Raw genomic sequence first — 23,099 nt, forward strand, 5'->3', positions numbered from 1 at the left:
CCATCATCCTGGCTGATTATCTTTTAAGTAATTTTAATTTTTTAAATCTCCATTGAGTAATGATCGGTCTTTGTGATGTATGATTCTCCTGGTTTTGACAAATACTTAAAGTCCTGTATCCACAACCACAAAACCATAGGGAATATTTTGATTATTCGAAAACTTCTCTTATAATGACTTTTTGTAGTCAACCACCCATACTTCCCCCAAACCCTGGTAACCACTAATCTGTTTCATATTCCTGTTGTTTTTCCTTTTTAAATTGTCATGTAAATGGAATTATACAGTATGTACCCTTTTTGGTATGGCTGCTTTCATTTAGCAAAATGCATTTAAGTTTTATCCATTGTTATGGTTAGGCTTTGTGTCCCCACCCAAATCTCATCTCAAATTGTAATCCCCATATTCCCTACATGTCAAGGGAGAGACCAAGTGGAGGTAATTAAATCATGGGGGCTGTTTCCCCCATGCTCTTCTCATGATAGTGAGTGAGTTCTCATGAGATCTGATGGTTTTGTAAGTGTTTGGCAAGTTCCTCCTTTGGTCATTCTCTCTCCTGCCTCCTATTCACCTTCTGCCATGATTGTAAGTTTCCTGAGGCCTCCCCAGCCATATGGAACTGTGAGTGAATTCAATCTCTCTCCTTTATAAATTACCAAGTCTCAAGCAGTCCTTATGGCAGTGTGAGAACAGACTAATGCATCCATGTTGTACAAATTAATAGTCTGCCCATTTCAGTTGCTGAATAGCATTCCATCAAAATGCCCTACTGCAGTCTGTTTGTCTATTTCACTGTGAAGGGCATCTTGGATGTTTTCTGTTCAGGGCCATAATTAACAAATATGCTATGAGTATCTGTCTACAGATTTATGATTCAACATACACTTCTAATTTACTTGGGTAAATACCTGGGAGTAAGATTGCTGGATTTTACAGTAAATGTAGATTTAACATTGGATAGAATGGCCAGACTGTTTTCCATGGTTTTGGTACCATTATGTGTTACCTCAAGCAACGAATAAGACTCCTTGTGCTGCATCCTCACTGGCGTATGGCATTGCCAGGTTGTTGGGGTTTTCCTCTTCATTTTAACCACTCTAATAAGTATGTAGTGGCACCCCAGTTGTGGTAATAATTTGCATGTCTCTATTTTCTAAATATGTTGAGCCTCTTTACACATGCTTATTTACTATCTGCATATGCTTTTTTATGAAGTATCTATTCAGATTGTTGGCCTATTTTTTAGTTGAGTTGACTGTTTTCTTATTGTTGAGTTTTTAAAAAATTATTTTTATATTTTACGCACAAGTGTTTTCTAACATATATGTTTTGTAAATATTTCCTACCAATCTGTGGCTTGTCTTCATTCTCCTAACAATATCTCTCACATAGTAGAAGTTTTCAATTTTAATGGAAGTCCATATTATCAGAATTTTTTAAGGATTGTGCTTTTGGTCTTTTACCTAGAAACTCATCACTGATTATAAGATAACCTACATTTTTCTTATGCTTTATTTAGGTGATAAGTTTTACAGTTTCATGTTGTGTATTTAAGTATATAATTTACTTTGAGTTAATTTTTATGAAACATGTAAGATCTATATCTAGGTCCATTATTTTGTTTATAAACACTCACCTGTTCCAGTGTCTTTTGTTGAAAAGACTTCTTTTTTCATTTGATTGCAAAAAACCTACGATCCTTTGTCGAAGATCAGTTAATTATATTTATATGTGTTACTTTGGGGATCTCTGTTCTCTTCCATTGATCTATGTGTCACCAGTACCATGCTGTCTTGATTATAATAGCTTTAGAGTAAACTTTGAAATTGAGTTCAGTGATTTTACAATTTTGTTCTTCTTGTGTTATGTTGGCTGTTCTAGTTCTTTGATCTTCCTATATAAACTTTAAATTCAACTGGTCAGTGTGTATAGAACAGCTTGCTGAGATTTTGTTTGGGATTACATTGAATAAATAGATCAAATTGAGAGAATTTATATCTTAATAATATTGAGTTTTCTAATCCACGAATATGGAATACCATTCCATTCATTTAGATATTTTATTTATTTTATTAGCATTTTGTTGTTTTCCACATATAGATACTACACATATTTTGTTATATTTATACTGAAGAACTTTATTTATTTTGGTGCTCTGGTAAATGGCATTGCTTTTTAAATTTCACTTTCCAAGTGTTCATTATTGGTCCATAGAAAATCAATTTGCTTTTGTACTTTGACGTTGTATTCCGTGACCTTGCTATACTCGCTTGCTAGTTGCAGGGTTGTTTCATTTTGCATTTTTGTTCATTTAAAGGACTTTTCATGTAGACAAGTTTGGCATCTGTGAAAAAGTTTTATTTCCTCTTTCTCAAGCTGCACATATTATATTTCTTTTTCTTCTCTTATTGCACTGGCTGAGATATTTAGTATGGTGTTGAACAGAAGTGCTGAGAGGAGATATCCTTTCCTTGTTCATAATCCTGTAGGGAAAGCTTTGGGTCTTTTACTATCAAGTATGGTGTTAGCTGTAGGGTTTTGTACATGTTCTTTGCCATTTGAAGAAACGTTCCTCTATTCCTGGTTCTTATTAGGATTGTGTGTTGGATTTTGTCATATGCTTTTTCTGCATCAACTGATATGATCATATGATTTTTCTTCTCTAGCTGTGAATGTGGTGGGTTATATCAATTAATTTTCAAATGGTGACCCAGTCTTGCATACCAGGAATTAATCCCACTTGGTGTGGTGTTTAATCTTTTTTATACATGTTGTATTGAATGTGCTAATGGTTTACTGAGGATTTTTGCATCTACATTCGTGAGAGATATTGGTCTATAGTTTTCCCTTATTGCAGTGTCCTTATCTGGTGTTGATATTAGTGTATGCTGGCCTCATAGAATGAGTTTGGAAGCATTTCTTCTTATTCTATTTTCTGGAAGGGATTGCTCAAAATTGACACCATTTTTTTAAACTGTTGAAATCCAACATTGAAAGTGTGATCCTAGGGCATTCTTTTTTGGAAATTTATTAGTTATCGATTCCATTTATTTTTAGATATATGCTAATTAAAATTATCTATTTCTCTTTGTGAGATATTTGGGTATTGTGTCTTTCAAGGAATTGGTCACTTTCATCTCAGTTATGAAATTAGCATAGAGTTGTTCATAGTTTCTCTTTTTAATCCAATTAGTATTGATGGAATCAGTAGTGATCATCCTTCTTTCATTTGGTTATTGGTAATTTATGTCTTCTGTCTTTTTTCTTAGTTAGCTTAGCCAAAAGTTTATCAATTTTTCAATTTTTCCAAAGAAGCAGATTATGGATTTATTTTTAAAAATTATTTTTCTGTATGAATTTCATGAATTTCTGCTCCAATTTTTATTTCTTATACTTGTCTGAGGCACAAATTACTTTTCTTTCTCTTCTTTTCCTCAGGTGAATCTTAGAGTGCTGATTTTATATCTTCTTTTTTGATATGTTTATTTAATGCTAAAATTTAGCTCTAAATGCTGCTTTCCAGTGTTTTGATTCACTGCATTTTTGTTTTTATTTAATTAAAAATATTTTTATTAACTTCTCCCACGACTTCTTCTTTCAACTATGTGTTATTTAGATGTGTGTTGTCTAACAGGCAAATATTGGGAGATCTTCCAGCTCTATTTTCCTTATTGTTTTCTAGTTTAATTCCATCATGACCTGAGAATGTACTTTGTGTGATTTCTATGTATTTAAATTTATTAAGGTTTGTTTTATGGCCTTGAATGTGATGCATGTAATATATCTTGGTGAATGTACAGGTGAGCTTGAGAAGAACGTGTATTCTGATGTTGTTGGGTAGAGAGAATATTTCTTCAATATCAATTAGATCAAATAGATTGGTATTGCTGTTTAAATCAACCCCATTCTTATTGATTTTCTGCCTTTTTGATCTATCAGTTACTGAAAGAAAGGTGTTGAAATCTCCAGTTACAATATGGATTCGTCCATTCCTTTTCAGTCCCATCAATCTTTCTCACATAGCTCAATGATCTGTTGTTAGGTGCATATATGTTTAGGGTTATTGTACCTTCTTGGAGAATTAATTATTTTATATTTCTATAATGCCCCTCTTTATCTGACTACCTTTCTTGTTCTGAGTCTGTTTTGTCTGAAAATAATGTAGCTACTTCAGCTTTGTTTACTTGGTGTCAGCATGGTGTGTCTTTCTCCATCCCTGATCTTTACCCTACCCTGAGGCTTTATACCTAAACTCTGTTTCTTGCAGGCAACACAGACTTGGATCCTGATTTTTATCCACTCAGAAAATACTGTTTTTTAATTGGCATGTATTTATACTATCCATATTTAAAGTGATTATTGATAGAGTTGAATTAATATCTACCATGTTTATAATTGGGTTCTATTCACTGCATTTCTTACTTTGTTATTTGTTTACTTTTGCCCTCCATTTCTGCTTTCTCTGGTTTTAGCCTTCCTTTTAATGTATCAATTATATTTCTTTACAAAATATTGTAGTACTTACCCTAGAGTTTGGGATATACATATTTAAGTAGCCTAAGTCCTCCTTCAAATAACACTATAACACTTCATAGGTAGTACAGGAACCATAAGAGCATAGTCCCAATCCTTCCTTTCCTTCCCTTATTAAATTCTCACCATTCATGATTTGCTATAATTATCCAGGAGATTATTACTATTATTACCTTAATCGCATATCTTTTTAGATAAATTAACAAGAAAAAATAAATACTTTTTTCCTTCATTTCTTTCTTCCCTGATGTCCTTCCTTTCTTCATATACAAATCTGAGTTTTCATCCATATGATTTCCTTATGCACATTACTTCTGTTTTTTGTCCGTGTGGTTGGTTTTAGATAAAAGGCCTTGTTCTGTCACTCAGGCTGGAGTGCAGTGGTGTGATTACAGCTCAGTGCAGCCTTGAACTCCTGGGTTCAGGTGATCCTCCCACTGAAACCACCTGAGTAGCTGGGACTACAGGCATGCATCACCATGCCTAGCCATATTACTTCTTTCAACATTTCATGCAGGGCAGATTTACTGTCAGTTGAGTCCCTTCATTTTTGTTTGTCTAAAAATGTCTTTATTTCTCCTTCTCTATTGTAAGATGATTTTGACGGATATAGAATGCTAGTTTTTTTCTCCCAAACACTTCAAATAGTTCACTTCATTCTCGTCTTGCTTGTATGATTTACTTTAGATGTCCTCTGTAAATCTCGTTTTTTAATAGGTAAGATAGTTTTTCCCCTGGCTTCTTTCAAAATGTTCTCTTTGTCTTTGTTTTTCTGCAGCTTGAATATCACATGCATAGCTGTGCTTTTTAATATTTATCTTCACTGGTGTTCTTTGAGTTTTTGGATCTGTGGTTTGGTGTCTTTTATTCTTCGTTTTGTAAAGTGCTTGTCCATTACGAACTCAATTTTTTTTCTTACTCTGTTCCTTCTCCATCTGGTATTTTAATTGTGTGTATATTAAACCTTTTGAAGTATCTCATAATTTTTGGATCCCTGTTCTGAGGTTTTCTTATTCCTTTTTCTTCTTTTCATTTCAGTTTAGAAAGTTTCTATTTATTTATCTCTGAACTCACTGATGCCTACCCTGGCCATGCTCAGGCTACTGATGAGCCCACCAAGGGCATTCTTTCTCTCTGTTAGAGTGGTTTTGATTCCTTGCATTTACATTTTTATAGTGTCTTTGAGTTTTTCATGGTTTTATAGTTGTGGGTGCCAGAGGTGTCAAGTTTCTGAAATGTCCTCAGTTTTGTCTCCACTGGCAGCTTGGCCTTCCCTTTGGACTTGTGCTTAGACAGAATCTGCATCTTGCAGCTCTTTCGGCTGTAACTCTCTTATATCGGATGCCTGGTACTGGTAGGAAGTTGAGAAGCATTCTAAAATCTTATGATTAAGCTTTCATGCTGAAACTAGAAGCTTCTGAAGTCCGTTGATGATTAATTCTTGAAGATCAAGCTAGCTTTGCATTCCTACAATTAAACCAAACTTAGTCATGCTGTATTTTAAATACACACACACCTACATACACAAATATCCCCTTCGTGTGCACCACTTTGGGGCTTGTCTAGCATCCTATCTATGCTACTCATTTATAGCACAGATGGATTATTTGCTGTTTTTTCGGATGTTTTCTGCACAGGTGCTGCTTGAGGGCAAGCCAGAGATGTGTTGGTTTATATCAGAATTTATGGCTCTCCTTCAATCCTCTTCCCTCCGGGATTCCTCCTCTATCCTCCAGCCTCCAAGGACCTTCCTCCCAGTTCTCTGTTGAAAACAGTGGTGGTACTGGTGGGGAGTGGTCTGTGTCTTAACTTTCCATGTTTCTAACATGCTATTGCATGACTGTGGCCATCCTTGAAGCAGTGACAGAAAGATATAGGAGGAGGAGGAGAAAATTCTTCTCAGACTCTCTGGCTTGCTAAGGCCCCTTCTCCTGGTCCTCTGGCCAGCATGTGGAGGTTTCTCTTGCAGTTTTTGGTGCCCACATCTGTGGGGTAGTTTAGCAGCTAGGGCTATCCAGGAATCAATGCTGGGAGAGAAAACGTGAAAAACGAACAACAGGTTGCTTTATCATGTTTTTCTTTCCCTCCCCATCCAACCTACTATTGGTTCATTTTAGTTCCTCTGGTAGCAGTTATTTGTGCTTTTTCTAGAGTTTTACATTTAATCCCTGATAGAAAGTGGCTGTAATATGATTACTCGGAAACTTCTTTTTCTAAATCAGGTCTTTCAACAATGATACAGAATTATTTTAACACCCCAAGATCTACACCATTAATATGCTAATTATCTGCTTCCAGGGTTAAAAGTGGTAAAGAAAACTCAACAAATGCAATTGGGTGAGAACCGTAAATTTTTATTGAAAAGAAAGTTAAAGAGCCATCAGCTGGTTCTGTCTATCTTTTCTGAGGAACACCAATCCCCGGATCACATCAGTTAGAAAAGCAGAGAAAATATTCATTGTTAAATTTGTCTTCAGGAAGTCTTGGGCATCAGAGATTCCACCTAGTTCTCAGTAAAATATATATTAAAGAGAGGATGCATAATTAATACATAAGATATAGCTTATACACTACCAAAATATCACTCAATTTAAAATATCTTTTCAAAATGACAAAATTGCCCTGAGGACATGTAAAAGTTAATGTTATAAGAAAACATAATAAATCTGGAATGCTAAAGAAGGTTGTTGGGTTAGCAACTAGAAAAATGTATGCCTCAAACCCCAAATTTACAAATTTCTTCATTGTTAGTCATGGATCAATGACTACTGGATATAACTGCATACACATGTGCCCATGTGCACATCTACACACACACACACTCATTTACTCAAAATCCATTCAGTATAGAACATTACTAAATAAAATATTAATAAAAAACACAGTATAGTGGATTGTGCACCTAATTATACCATTCAGCAGACAATAAAAAGCAATTAACCAACAGAGACAAATAAGCCAACAATGAACAAAAGCTCCTGCTTTCCTTCCCAGAGACTGGAAACGTTGCAAGGCAAAGGCTGGAAAGATGGATTGAAAAGTGGAGCAGGACTCAGCAAATTTTAAACCAGACATTTTAATCCTCAGTTGCCTTATGAAGTCTCGCTGCGCCCAGGAGTAGATCCCCTCAGCAAGGGAATCCCTTGGAGGGGCTGTGCTCTGAAGACCAAACTGCTAGTTCATTTCTGTATGTTCTTGGGACACCATAAAAATAAAAACACAACACACACATACACCACACACAATGTAAATCATTGTTGCACAGCAAACAGTAAGAAGAAGTTGCCAGTTCATAAAAAACAAGTATCTCATTTTATTCTTTCTGAGATTTTAAACTTACATTTATCAACATGTTCTATTTTAAATAAAGCATATGGTCACAAATATTAGCTATGTTAAGAAAATAGGTACTGATATCTAAAAATGAGATATGCCTACCCTCCTCATCTAGATGTTGGAAAACATTTGGGGGAGAAAAAAGCTCTTCTGAATTAACTGAGAGGGATGGACTCATAATCTTCCCTGAATGTGCTAATGAGGGTCAGGGACTGGCCTGTGAATTGAAATCCAGGTTTGCTTTCCAGTTTCAATTCTCTGACCTTTAAGAGTCTTTTACTTAAGCTGCTCGAAAGAAGAAAAATAATCTAATTCTCCTTTTTTTGCCTTTATTCAAGCAGCTTAATAATGCAGAAGTAAAAAGTAAGGTGCTTTCTAGGGATCTGGTACAAGGGACTTAATAACATCATGAAGGATCTCTGGGATTATAGATCTAAGAAGAGAGACCGATATTTAAAAATAATTATACAATAATTCTCTGATTGTGGCAGTGACAGTCTGCCATCGAAAGAATGCACAGTGGGAAAAGAAAATACTCAAAAGAAGACTGAACCTAGATCAGAGGTCAGGAAGTCTTCCTTGAAGAAGTGATATGTAAGTCAAGAGCTGAAGGGTGTCTAGACACCATTGAATCTGAAGGATGGGGAAGAGAAGTACGGAGCATTGCCCTTGTCAGGAAGGCAGCGCACATGCACACAGACAGGCCAAAGATTAGGGACCCTTGGAGGATCATGCTGGGACTTTCGGGACATATACATATGGAAAATATTTACTTTAAATGTATTTACATTCATTAGGGTTTTTTTTTTTTTTTTAATTGAGTAACTTCTATTTTCCAGTCACTATTCTGGGTCCTGTATACAGAAGTCAAGACGCACCTGCCTCGTCCTACTTGGGTACCTCTGTGGGTATGTTTATCTTTCTGGACTCCTGTTTCCTTATCTATAGAAAGGGGATACCTAATTCACAGGTTGTCAAAGGAATTAGAGGAAGGAAATATTCACCTTCTCCATGGTATCTCCCCACTGACGTGAATCGCCACCTGGTTCTTGTCCAGGCACTACTATCCATGCTCCCGTTCAAGGCCAGTCTCTCCAATAAAGCACCAAGTTCACCGTTTTCAGCCTGCCTAAGGTCATGATTTCAGTCATAGCCCCTCCTGCAACAGTTTTTCCTCTCCAGGAAATTCATCCCATTATTTTTAAGATTCAGTACCTTCCTTTTGTCTCCCATCCTTCCCAGTGAGCTCCCCATCTTTGTTTCCCTTTGAGTAATAACCCTAGAAAATACCGTCTCCAAGCTTCTCCCATTCCACTTCAAATATCCCCATCTCCAGGAGCAAGTTCATGTTTTGTGGGAATTGAAACTTTTACAGTTTGGGAAGAGGTGCTTTTTAAAATCAATAGTAGAAAATTATAAATATAAAATTAGGTGTTAAAGTAAATATTTATTTAGAATAAGAAAACAAATCATAACAAATTTCAAATGTTAAAATGCTGGCAAAGAACATAATCATCACAAAATCCAGAAAAATAGCATTCAGTTTTATTATTTAATTTCTTGACACTTCTGTAACACTTTTATCCTTGCATCTTTTCATTGCATAATCTTTGATTACCTCTTCATATGACATGGAGATTTTAATACAATTTTCTTTGGAGAGCCTAGAAAGATAATTCAGCCTTTCCTCTGTCATGGCTGATCAAAATTTATTTTTAACTATTAAGAGTTTAGAAAAGTTACTTTTCAATTCACTTTGCTGGTAATATTATATAAATTTTTACAATTATTATCAAATTCTTAAAAAGCCTCTATCAAACTCATGTCCAAAAGCCTCTTCCAAACTCTAAGATTTGGAAGAACTTTTCACAGATTGGCTTCTGGCTTCGCACATTCCAAATCCTTTTCTTCCTCCACTGCCCACATGCTTCTGGTACAGGGTTCCACAGGACATGCTTGTATTATGAGACAACCTCTAGTCCTGCCCCTTGGACAAGACACCTCACAAGAGGGTGCTGTGGAAGGAAATCATTCCTGAGAACCATGCCTACCCAGACTCCCAGCAATAACTAAACTCCACATGAAGTGACTTGGTCATCTTCCATTAAACTTCAGCTAATAGTGTTCCTGAGTCAACCTCCCTGTCACTGAATCCCAAAATGCCTCATGGCCCTGCTCAAATACCACCAACAAAGTCAAATGGGAAGAAACTGATATCTTGAAGTCTCAACGGTGGTTGAAAGATCTTTCTTTTGCAAATATTCCAAACTTTCTGAACACATCATTAGGGCCCCTGCCAGAGCCTTGGAAGGAGTTCATGCCACTGAGGGGCCTGAGATGTGTATCTGCATATTCTTGGGGAACCTGCTGTGGAGAGCCCCATTTCATGCTCTCAGCTGAGTGCCAGAGAGTGGGTGGGGCCCTTGTGAACACTCACTGTGCTTACCCTCTGAGTTCTTATTCCACCTCTCTAGTCCTTGTTTCTCAGGCTCCACTGTTCTAAACCTCTCAACATGGGGTACGACAAGGCTCAGGACTCAGCCCTCTTCTCTAGCTACACAGACTCCCCAGGGAACGGCCAGTCACATGGCTTCAAATGCCATCCATACCATGATAACTCATACAATTTCATTTCTAGCCCTACTCCCTGACTCCATTTGCTGATAACCAAGTATCTAATTCACCTCTTCCCTTGATGACTAGTCAGCATTTAGAACTTACCATGCCCCAAAACAGATTCTTCACTTTCCCCACAAACCTGTTACTCCTGCACTCTCTGTCACCTTGGGAAATAGAAATCCCTTCTTTGAGAGGCAAAGGCCGAGAGCCTTGTTCTTCTCTTGCATCCTCTGTCTGCAGTGAATCAGCAAAGTTTGCCAAGTTTTTAAAATTCACTCAGGATCCAACCAATTCTTTTCACCTCTCTGCTGTGGCCATGGTCCATACATCCATAATCCATTTTCCGTGGGTGGCTGTACAGCCCTGGATAGATGTCCTTGCTTCCACCCTGGCTCCCAGGCTCTATGTCTCATCCCATAGTAGACGGATACTGTTAGGATCCTACCTTTACTTGAAAACCCTAGGTTCTCAGCTTCCTCGAAGGAAAAGTCAAGATCCCTTGATGTCCCCTGAGGCCATACACTGTCTGAGCCCATTCCCAGCCTCTCTTTGCCTTGCCTCTAATCACTTTTCCCCTTGCCCATTTCATCCTAGACAGTGATGATCTGTTCTCCTAAAATGTAAGTTCCATGAGTTCAGGGACCCCTCTCACTTCATACCTTATCAGCAGCACCCACCATGCCTGGTACGTGGCAGACCCTCAGGCAACCTTTGCAAAACGAAGACGTGGACAGCATTTGATATAAGCCCAGCCCATGGTACGCATTCAATCTATGTTCCTTAATATTACTACTTTCATTATTCCCATCATCACTGGCAAAAGGATTTGAAAAGAGAAAGAAAAGAGTACCTTTGGCTCTGTAGGTGGCTACCTCCTTCCTCTCCTACCCTCCACACACCATGACAATGACATGATATTAATATCCATTGTGCCTTTTCCACAAAGTAGATTCAGGTGGGTGATGCTAAAAGAAAATCTTTAACTAAAGACTCCACGGGTGTCAAGCTGCAGTTCCTTAGCAGGCTACCGACTAAATAATATGTTGGCCCTTAGGCAAATATTCAAACTAAAACTCCTTCAGCAGGGCGCCCTTGTGTTCCAAGAATCTCATCTTATCTCCAAAGAAGGAATGTTACAATTAGCAATTCAGAAACTCTTTTACATCTTAGTAACCATGCATAAAAATTAATTCAAGCAAAACCTAATTTAGAATAATAATAACATGCTTTCCTAATGTTTCCTACATTAATCATGGTTAAGACAGTTACTATAGCAGCGCTGTTGGAATTTATTGAAAATAACGTAATTCACTGCAGTGCAAGTTCTCTTCTGAGAGTGCTACTGTTTGTTTAAGCAGGATAGAAAGAAGTAAGGAGGCATCCTCTCTTTCCTTTGAACTAATTTGAGGTTCGACAGCAGACACAGACAAAAGTAATAAAGTGTTGTTTACTCTGAAGGAGGGTGGTGGTGACCTTTGTTTTTTATGATTAGATGAGTTTTAAATTTGTACTCTCAGTCTCATCTTTTTGCTCCTATGCAGGAAAAAGAAATATGGGATGATGGAGTCAAGTTGAAAGAGGAGGGAAAATACCACACATGTATTGTGGCTGAGCCACTCCCTGTCTTTTTTATGTTTTTTATGATTAGATGAGTTTTCTATTAGTACTCTTAGTCTCATCTTTTTGCACTTATGCAGGAAAAAGAAATACCGGATGATGGAGTCAAATTGAAAGAGGAGGGAAAATACCACACACGTATTGTGACTGAGCCACTGCCTGTCAGAATGAAGTCAACCCTCACTTCTGTCTTTTGAGTTTTCCCAAGGAGCCAAAGCCAGCCTTGAAGATCACAGTGAGGGGTCAATGGTCAGAAGAGGTCAATGGTCAGAAGAAGTCAATGAAAACAATGTCAGAAATTGGAAAAAGTCTAGAAAAGCATAAGCCGCATATGACTGCACAAGAGCTTCCTCATATATTCAACCCAAAAGCCCTTGGGTTCTGGTATTCACAGTGATGGCTAGACCCAACTCTTCCTATGCTCAGCCTCTCTTCAGCTGCTATTCAGGCAGCACCTGTGTCAGATTTTCATGTCGGGTATGGATATTGCTGATGTTGTTGTAGGTTTCTCTTAGTAGAATACAATGAGTCAGTGCAGTCAGAAGACCTGGACTCAAACCTCTGCTATGCCGTAAACTAACTGCCTCATGTCTAGCAAATCTCTTGATTCCTCAGCAGCTGTTTATTCTACTGTAGCAGGATTTCTCAACCTTGGCACTTTTGACATTGAGAGCTGGATAATTCTCTCTTGAGAGGCTGTCCTGTGCATTGCTGCTAAACACCCCACACCATCCCTGCTGTGCGGCATTTAGCAGCATCCCTGACCTCTTCCCGCTGGATGCCAGTGTGCCCCTGTAGTCATGACAATAAAAAATGTCTACAGACATTGCCACCTGTCCCCAGGAGGACAAAATCACCCCAGTTGAGAGCCACTAAACTGTAAAACAGAGATAAACAGAGTAGCCCTTTGTTACAGATACGAAATGTGGCAAGCTGCCCTGGATGGACCGGGAACCCCGTGAGGGCAGACATCATGTAGGGTGTGCTTGTGAAATTAAGGAATTTAAGAAAAACCCTCAGGCATTGAGCAAATCCTTTGACATGGCAATTACGAAAAGCCTCTCTTCCACTGATAAGAAAAAAAAATACATTTCTTTTTCTCAAAAATATGTAAACACCACGATGCCACAGTTAATAAAACAGAAGAGCTTTGTCTTGGAACCCTTACCACCATTTTCACAACAAATGAGAAAACTCTGGTCCAGGGAATATGAAGAACTATGTTTTCAGTCAAACTTGCACAATAGAAGCCAGACAAATCAGACTTACTTATTTCTATCAAAGGCATCTGAGTCAACACATTCCTAGAGGGCCCTTTCTACAAGACACTTTTACTTTCGTTTTTATTCTCCTTTGGTAGACAGGTCTTTCCATTCTCTTGCATTTCCTTTTGCTTTTTTTCTTGTTGTAAGTCCCAGAACAATTTCAAAGACAGAATTTGCATTCTCCAGTTCACTGAAGACGCATTTATTTTAGCCTAGCAAGTAGTGCACATTTCAAATGTTGATTGGTCACAGGTAAAAACGAAATTTGATTTCCTCCTAGGTTCAGTTACTGAAAATGCTCTGCCTTCACTTAATTCCATGGGGATTGGTGTTCAAAAATGTTTTTAATATCAGCTATGTAAATATCCATTCTATCCTTGAATTTTTTAATTAAATGTTTTATTTTGACACAAATGTAAGTTCACATGAAGTTGTAACAAATAACCCAGAGAGATTTCCTACACTCTTTATCCGGTTCCTGCCAACAGAAACATCTTTCAAAACTACAGTACAATATACACCTGAATATTGCCTTTGATACAGTCAAAATAAAAGCGTTTCTGCCATTACAAGAATTCTTCTTGTTGCCTTTTAATATGATTTGGCTGTGTCCCCACCCAAATCTTATTTTGAACTGTAATTTCCATAATCCCCACATGTCATGGGAGGGACCCAGTGGGAAGTAATTGAATCGTGGGGGCAGTTACCTTCATGCTGTTCTCATGATAGTGAGTTCTCACAAGATCTGATGGTTTTATAAGAGGCTTTCCCCCAACTTTGCTCTGCACTTCTCCTTGTTGCCACCATGTGAAGAAGGACATGTTTGGATCCCCTTCTGCCATGATTGTAAGTTTCCTGAGGCCTCCCCAGATCTGAAGAACTGTGAGTCAATTAAATCTCTTTCCTTTATAAATTATCCAGTCTCAGTTATGTCCTTATAGCAGTGTGAGAACAGACTGATACACCTGTTATAGCCATACCATCTCCTCTCCTACTGCAACCCTTCTTAACCCCTGACAACCACTAATCCCTTCTCTATTTCTATGATTTTTTGTCACCTCAATAAGTTTGATGGTTAATTTTACATATCCATGTGGCTAGGCACTGGGTGGCCAGATACTTTGTTGAACATTTATTTCTGGGTGCATCTATGGGGTTAGCACTATGCAGTCAGTAGAGAAGTAAAGCAGATTGCTCCCTGAGGTGGGCAGGCATCACCCAATCCCTTGAGGGGCTGAATGAAACAAAAATGAAGAGGAAGGAAAAGTTCACTCTCTGCCTGACTGCATGAGTTGGAATAAGTCTCTTCTCCACCCTTGGGCTAGGACTTGCAGCATGACTTCTCCTGGCCCTAAGGCCTTCAGATTTGGAGTAGAGCTTACACCATCAGCTCCATGCATTCTCAGGCCTTTGGACTCACACCAGAACTTACACCATCATTTCTCCTGGTTCTCGTACCTTCGGTCTCAGACTGGAACTACACCATGAACTTTCCTGGATCTCCAGGTTGCAAAGGGACATTGTGGAACTTCTCAGTCCCCTTAATTGCACCAGCCCATTCCTTATAATGCATCCCTTTTCCCTCTCACTCTCTGTCTCTCACTTTCATTCTGCTTGCTGGAGAACTCTGACTGATACAAGAAGCTTTTCTTTGGTTCTTTCTGTTTACTATTTTTTCCCTTTCTTCTCCATTTTGCTCTTTGGAGTACACATTGAATTATTTTTAATTTTGGTTATCATATTTTTCATTTCTCCAATATCCATTTTGTCCTCCTTTGTATCTTCTCTTTCTTTGATCAGACATATCATGTCTTTTCGGAGGAACTCGCTCTCCTTCAGCTTTGTTGGTACGAAGTGTATTCATATTTGCTCATTGAAGAATGTTATTGTTGCTTCTTTAAATACTTTGTCAAATAATTCTAACACCTTTATTGTCTCAGTGCTGGCATCTATTGATTCCCTTTCCCAATTAATTTGGGCAGTTATTTTCTAAAACTTTTCTCTATTCACGGGCTTCCCCTTTCTGGATTCTTTGGCTAGAGGAAGCAGACTTTGGAGGGAACTTTGTGGTTTGTACTGCTTAGTATTTCCAGGTTGCTGGCTTCTCTAGCACCTAGCTTGGGATATATGGGACCTGTGTTTGTCCGTTTTCCTGCTGTTGATAAAGACATACCCGAGACTGAGCAATTTAAAAAAGAAAGAGGTTTCAATGGACTTAGGGTTCCACGTGACTGGGAAAGCCTCACAATCATGGCGGAAGACGAGGAGCAAGTCACATCTTACATGGATAGCAGCAGGCAGAGAGAATGAGGGAGATGCAAAAGCGGAAACCCCTGATAAAACCATCAGATCTCATGAGACTTATTTACTACCATGAGAAGAGCATGGGGCAACTGCCCCCATGATTCAATTATCTCCCACTGGGTCCCTCACATGACACATGAGAATTATGACAGTACCATTCAAGATGAGATTTGGGTGGGGACACAGAGTCAAACCATATCAAGACCCATAGAAGACCCAAAGAACTGTCAGTGACCATGCTGTTTTGGGGGGATCCTGAGGTTCCTAGGTGGTCTGCCTCTGCTATCCACCTTTCAGAGTCTCCTTGTACTTGATATATACATGCGTGTATACATATGTGTGTATATATGCTATACATGTGCATATATAGTATGATATATATTCTATATACTATGTACATACTGTATGATTATAAATGTATATGTTAAATATGCAGTGTAAGTGTGTGCATGTGTGTGTGTATATAGATATTATATGTATCTCCCAGGGTTTTGACTAAACTTAGCAAGAGGAATTGGATACGGTATGTGTAGTCCCTCCTCCTGGAAGCAGAAGTCTGGCAATATTTTAACACAGTCAGTGAGACAGTACACACAGGTATAATCAATGCAAAGACTAGCCCTGCCATGAGCTTATAAGATAATTAACTATTCCGAGCCTCAGTGTCCACCTCTGTTAAAGGAGATCCTCACAGAGCTTCCTGCTTGGAATCATTCACAGGGATGATGTGCCTGGAATTTAGAGGAGGCCCACCCTGTGGCTCTGGTCAGTCATGGCCTTGCTCTCTCATGCATAGGATGTATCTTCTCTGTGTTGAGCAGCTGTTCTTTCCCAGAGTGCTGCTGGGTAGGAAAGTAACAGATAGAGATGAAGGGGTGATGCTTACAGCAAAGAGGTCCATTTTGTTCTTACTTGGTACTGGCAGAATCAGTTTAGTGGACTTGAAGTGAGCATCACCTGGGAGCTGGTGAGAAGTATGGAAATTTAGGGCACAGGAGGGGGAAGAATCAGAACCTACATTTTAACAAGACCCCAGGTGATTTGTGTGCACGCTGCAGTTTGAAAAGTGACTTCAGGACCAGGTGCGGTGGCTCACATCTGTAATCCCAGCACTCTGGGAGGCCAAGGCAGACAGATCAATTGAAGCCAGGAGTTCTGAGACCAGCCTGGCCAACATGGCAAAATCTCATCTCTACTAAAGATACAAAAATTAGCTGGAGGTGGTGGCATATGCTTGTAGTCTCAGCTACTCAGGAGGCTGAGGCAAGAGGATCGCTTAAACCCGGAAAGCAGATGTTGCAGTGAGCTGAGATTGTGACACTTTACTGCAGCCTGGGTGACAAAGTGAGATTCTATCTCACAAGAGAGAAAATAAAAAAGGAAAATTTTTTAAAAGTAAAAGAAAAGTGACTTTAGAGAGTGGGCAAATTTAGACCTCCTGAGGGTTTCACAGCAGCCACAATCCTCCCGCAGGACAAACAGCAGCTCATGCATGCACGTTAATTATTGGCCACCAGGAAGGTGAAAAAGCAAAGCAGAGGCCAAGGGAAAACAGGCAGGGGGCAGGCAGGAGAGGCCCACATCAGGACCAAGAATTCTCGGTGAGTCAGAGACACAGGAGGGCAGGAGAAGGGAGCCCTGTCGTGGGAGCTGCGGATTCTCTTGCCATCCCTGCCTCCATCTCGTCTTCCCCATGCAGTCCCCATTCCTTTCTTGGACACATTTGCATTCACTCTCTTTACTACCCCCTGCCTAGTGTGGGCTTGTTTGGCAATTAGTACTGATTCATTTTCCTCAGCGAAAATTCACAGGTGACCTTTAGGTCTACCCCACGTTTGCTTGTGGCTTTGACGTGAATGTGAAGTCAGTGTGTACGAAGAAGTGTCTCTCCACTGGGGAGACAGGGGAGCCCTCCTGAACAACACAGCCAGAGGGTCACAGCATCTGTAAACCCCAAAGACTGAGGATGGATCACCCATCAGCTCTGGCTCACCTTGAAAACGGAGATGGGAAAACAACTAAGGAGACAGGAGAATCCTCTCTGGCAAAGCATCTTAAATAAGTAAAGCAGAGAACAGTGTCCTCTGCCCCCTGCTCCGAAACACAGAGGGGAGCTTGGATTCTTGTTCGGAACTCCAAGCACACGGGTTTTGCAGGTTGTAGGAGGGAGACAGTCCTGTTCCTTGTACAGAGAAGATGTCTGGAAACCACCCAGGGAGACAGGAAATGTTCCCTCCTTCCTTTGAGCGAGGGGATGTTTGAGGCTCAAAAGCTGAAGAAGTGGTGAGCTTCTGTGTGCCTGGTACTCAGAGCACCCTTGGCCAGTTCGGATAAATTGTACCTCCAAGGCGGTGGTGATAGTGGTGGCCAAGGGAAAAAAGCATCTGTGGCAAACTTGTGCTTTCCTATCTGGCTTAAAACCAGCAACTGGTGTGAACCACAGGACAGAGTTACTGAGCACTTGCTAGCCTGAACATGAGGCCAATCAGTTTTCTTTTTTTATAAACAATGCAAAAACCCTGACTATAAAATATGGAAATAAGACCTCAAAGAAAGAACATGAGTAGAAAAGAGGCCTAGAGACAAACAGGATGTTTGAAACAGGAGCTCCCCCAGAACTTTCTCCTCTGGCAATTCACCCGGCCTTCGCATTTGACAATCTTGTGCACCAGCAGTTGATGCCCCCCGCTGTGTGTTGTGCTTCTGGGAATCAGCCAGAGAGGTCTCCAAGGAGCCTTTTTTGATTGGCAAATTCAACTGGCCCAGCGGTGTCACATTTGGTTTGAGCCATTTGGAAGTTTAAGCTGAAAATAAAATTGCCAAGTACTCATCACACACAACAATAATAATATTCACTGAAATAATTCAAAACAAGACATGATTAGGAAAAGGAATTCCCAAAATTAGTGTGTACCATTGCCACATCATATTCTGGGTGTATTAGTCTGTTCTCGGGATGCAGATAAAGACATACTCAAGACTGAGTAATTTACAAAGGAAAAGAGGTTTAAAACAATTCCACGTGGCTGGAGAGACCTCACAATCATGGCAGAAGCTGAGAGGCACCTCTTACATGGCAGCAGACAAGACAGAATGAGAACCAAGTGAAAGGGGAAACCCTTTATAAAACCATCAGATCTCTTGAGACTTATTCACTACCAGGAGGACAGTATTGGGGAACCCACCCCCATGATTCAGTTACCTCCACTGGGCCCCTCCCATGACATGTGGGAATTGTGGGAGCTACAATTCAAGATGAGATTTGGGTGGGGACACAGCCAGACCATATCACTGGGCCCTTCCAAAGGCTCTAAGTTAAAAAAGAAAGAAAAGACATGATAAAAAATAAGTTTGAACGAGAGAGAAAAGTGTGGAGGACAAAAGAGAAACATACCGCCAAGATGTCCCTGTCCTTGGCTTATGTCATGATTTTATTTTCCTGGTTGCCTCCATTTCCTAGAAATGTATGCATTTCTAAAGTAATGATTCAGCCACATGAGGAACTTCTCAGTAACCCAGCCTTGGTTCCTGTATTGGTCAGTTCTCTCACTGCTACAAAGAAATACCCGGCCAGGCATGGTGGCTCATGCCTGTAATCCCAGCATTTTGGGAGGCTGAGGCGGGTGGATTGTGATATGAGGAGTTCGAAACCAGCCTGGCCAAGACGGTGAAACCCTGTCTCTACTAAAAATACAAAAATTAGCTGGGAGTGGTGGTGGGCAACTCTAGTCCCAGCTATTTGGGAGGCCGAGGCAGGGAGAATCACTTGAACCTGGGAGGCAGAGGTTGCAGTGAGCCAAGATCATGCCACTGCACTCTAGCCTGGCGACAGAGTGAGATTCCGTCTCCTAAAAACCTGGAACCGCCTCCCAGATTCAAGCGATTCTCCTGCCTCAGCCTCCTGAGTAGCTGGGACTAAAGGAGTGCACCACCATGCCCAGCTAATTTTTGTATTTTTAGTAGAGACGGGGTTTCACCATCTTGGCCAGGCTGGTCTTGAACTGCTGACCTCATGATCCCTGCCTGCCTCGGCCTCCCAAAGTGCTGGGATTACAGGCGTGAGCTGCTGTGCCCAGAGAGCTCCTACCCTGTTTCAGGAGTGCTGGTAAGGGAGTAGAAGCTTTGGTCCAAAGATGAAGTCCTCACTCAGGTCACCAGACACATGATCAGAAGCTGCAGATCCTCGAATATCCCAGCTGTGCTGGTGGTTGCTGCCCCTCTGCCCCCAGCCTTACCTGAGTTACGGCTAAGTAGAATAAAAATAATCTTTCCTGAGAACTGTCTTGCAGGTGTTGGAACATGATCTTTGGGTTCAGACACACCTAGGTTCAAGTTCTGGATGCAAAACATGAAAATGTGTGAATGTGGAAATGTCACCTTATTTAAATCTGTTTCCTCATCTGCTAAATAATATAGTTTTGATTTTAGTGTGCCCAGCATCCTGCCCTCTTCGTCTGGTAAAAACACGTGCTTCTGGTTAGGAAACCATCACCCCAGTATCACATGGACCTGATAAGCTAAGAGCCACACTGGCCCAGACTCCTACTTTGCAGCTGATACCAAATGCTGTTTGGCATGGTTTGAGGCAGGAAATTAGGAGCCACTAACATCTTGGGCTGCAAAACTTCCTTTCATTAATTAGAATTAAAAGAATCAACACAAAGCTATCCGGAATGCTATCATCCTTAACTGTGGCATGTAAGACAGACTCAAATACCCAAGTAATTCTAACAGACTCCATGCATTTCAGCATAGTAATGATTTTTAGTACTGAATACAGCCTGGATAGGATGAGATCTATTCTTTCTATAGATTATACCACTGTGCCCCTGCCCCTGTTACTGAGCCTTAAACAGAGTCACTGGAAACTTAATTGGTAGGCATGCACTCACCTCAAATATATTACAGCCCTCAAAGATAAGAGTCGTGGCTAAATATAAACAAAAGTAATTTGCACACAGTAACCAGGACTCTTCCTGGACCAGGTGCCACACATTTCAAGGTTCTAGCAAACGTTCTATTAAAGGTGACACATTTGTTGTGACACTTTTATTTACATGCTAAATACTTTGTTGCTCCTTAGCCTTCAGATTAACCACCTTTCAGATGTTTGCTGAAAAGGTGAATAACTTGAGGCTTATTTTGAGCATGATATGCAACAATTTTAAGTCTTATCTACCAAATCACCTCTTTCTATTGACAAACTATAATCAACCTTCAAAATAAACAAGGACACACCTTGAGCAGTGACATGAGATGCAAAGCCTTAATTTCCCATGGTTAGTGGGGAATAAAATCTCTCAGGTATGAATAGGTAAAACAGCAGGGCCACTTAAATGTGCATTTTCAGCTTGGAGGAATGTAGGGAAATGTCCATACAAGATAGCCACCATTTTTCTCTATTTCCCACCTGCATTTGTGAACCCCTTTTCTGTTAACGGTGAAGAAAAAACATTAATAAATATCTATGTTTCTGCAATCTGTATACAAAGTTCCAAAATCTTCAAAATTCATGTACAGAGCATCCTATCAGAGAACCGTGAGGGTGGAAAGTCATGGAACAGCATCTGCTCTATCAGAAGGAAAGCACGGAAGAGGAAGGCCTGATTAGGCAGCCCTGGTGTGAGGGGAGTTCTCCAAGAAGGAAGTGATTCTGCAAGCCACAGCCCCCTGCTCTCTCTGGGGTTGAGCTAAAAGGAAAGTCAACCCTAGGAAGAACCCATGCCTGCAAATTTCCACCTTTTGCTTCCTTGGGGCCATTTCCATAAAGCAAAATCCTCTCTGATGAAGTTTATCCTCCAGGATCTGCCACTCCTGGTAGGAAATAATCAAAGATTGCAAAGTCTCTGCAACTAATCATTATTCAAAGATATTAACTGCAAACCAGGTGAGCCCTGCAATCAGAAAAGTGGTGTAGATTTCTACCGTCAGCACTGGCCGGTAGGGAATGTGAGTGCATTACGTAACCTGTGCCAACCTGGGTTTCCTGGTCAGTAAATTCAGGATCAGATTCCTGTATAGTGATGGGATCTCTGCGGGGCTTGATGAAGAAATAGGTGTACATCACATGACCAGGTTCTCGGGGTGTATTAGGTCAGTGTTAGCTGTCAACGAAGTGCCCCTCATTACTTTTCCACGTACAGGAGCCCATTCAGATATGAGAGGAATACTACCTTCCAGTCCCAAGTAAGACCTCAATATATAACACACCACTTCCAGGCCTGCCAAAGTAACCATTGCAAGCCCTTTCATGCATTTATCCTTAAACATACATTAATTTGTTTTTAATAAGGAAAGCTCACTCCCATATAAACAGTTTATAGACAGCATGTGGTGGAATAAAAGTTGTGGTCAGGAGGGAGATGGACTTTTGCTGCCACATCCCTGCAAGGTAACAAGAAACATTAAAAATGCATTTGGTCCTGATAGGCTGAATTCATTTTAACTGGTATAAATAGGATAGATGAGCTATTCAAATGTCTGAAGAGCCCATATAATGAAATATGGATCATATTCTCATGGCTCTGGCAGGAGGGGCCGATAATTTGTTTTCTCTCAGCATTAGCAGTTGCTGGCACCAATAATAAATTATATATAGCAAGCTCATATCCTGCACTCAGTTTTATTTACCTATACAGTATGAAATCTCATTTATCAAAGTTTCAGAAGGTGAAAAATAAAGCTTTAAATTTATAATCTTTAAAGAATCCTGAATTGATAATATGTACATTTTGGGGGTACGGGTAACTAGGAACATATTTTTTAAAGTGTTCCGGTATTATTACATTGTAATAACTGTTTATCAATGGTACTTTCTGTGTTTAAATGTGCAGATGTATGGAAATCGGCTGCTTCTACCATTTACCTTCCCGATAAAACGTGGAATGTTTAGACCCTCCTCAGCTGGAATGGCTTTGGGGGTGAATTCTGATTGGAGCAAAATTCAGCACCGCTTCCTACAGTGAAGACACTGGGTGGGTTTTATTTCATGGTGTTCCTTTGGAAACCCCAAATCAGTGGGCTTTTCCTTTACTTCAAATAAAACTCATCTCTGTCAGACAGACTCTCCAGATCCCCAATATGTAATATGTGGCTGTGGATGGATTTTGTCATCTTTCTCTCCAGAGAACTTTGAAGCTCTTTCTCTGACACCCTGGATTTCCCATTCATGTAAAGGTGAATTCTTAAGTAACAGGACTGAAACCCCACCCGAGGTACTGTAATCCTCACTCTTCTGCGCCTCTGTCAGCTCTCTCTGCAGCAGCTTTCCCTGGTGCGATGGGCGACCTTCCGAGCATCCCTTGGAGGCCTTGTTCCCTCCTCTGTGCACGTGCCAGGCATGGGTCCTGTATGGCCAGCACATCATATATCATGTGAGTGCACAGCTCTGGGACTTGCCTTCTTCACTGGCTGGGAGAAGAGTTA

Source organism: Piliocolobus tephrosceles, chromosome 20 (assembly GCF_002776525.5).
Source record: "Piliocolobus tephrosceles isolate RC106 chromosome 20, ASM277652v3, whole genome shotgun sequence".
In the NCBI taxonomy this organism is placed as follows: domain Eukaryota; kingdom Metazoa; phylum Chordata; class Mammalia; order Primates; family Cercopithecidae; genus Piliocolobus; species Piliocolobus tephrosceles.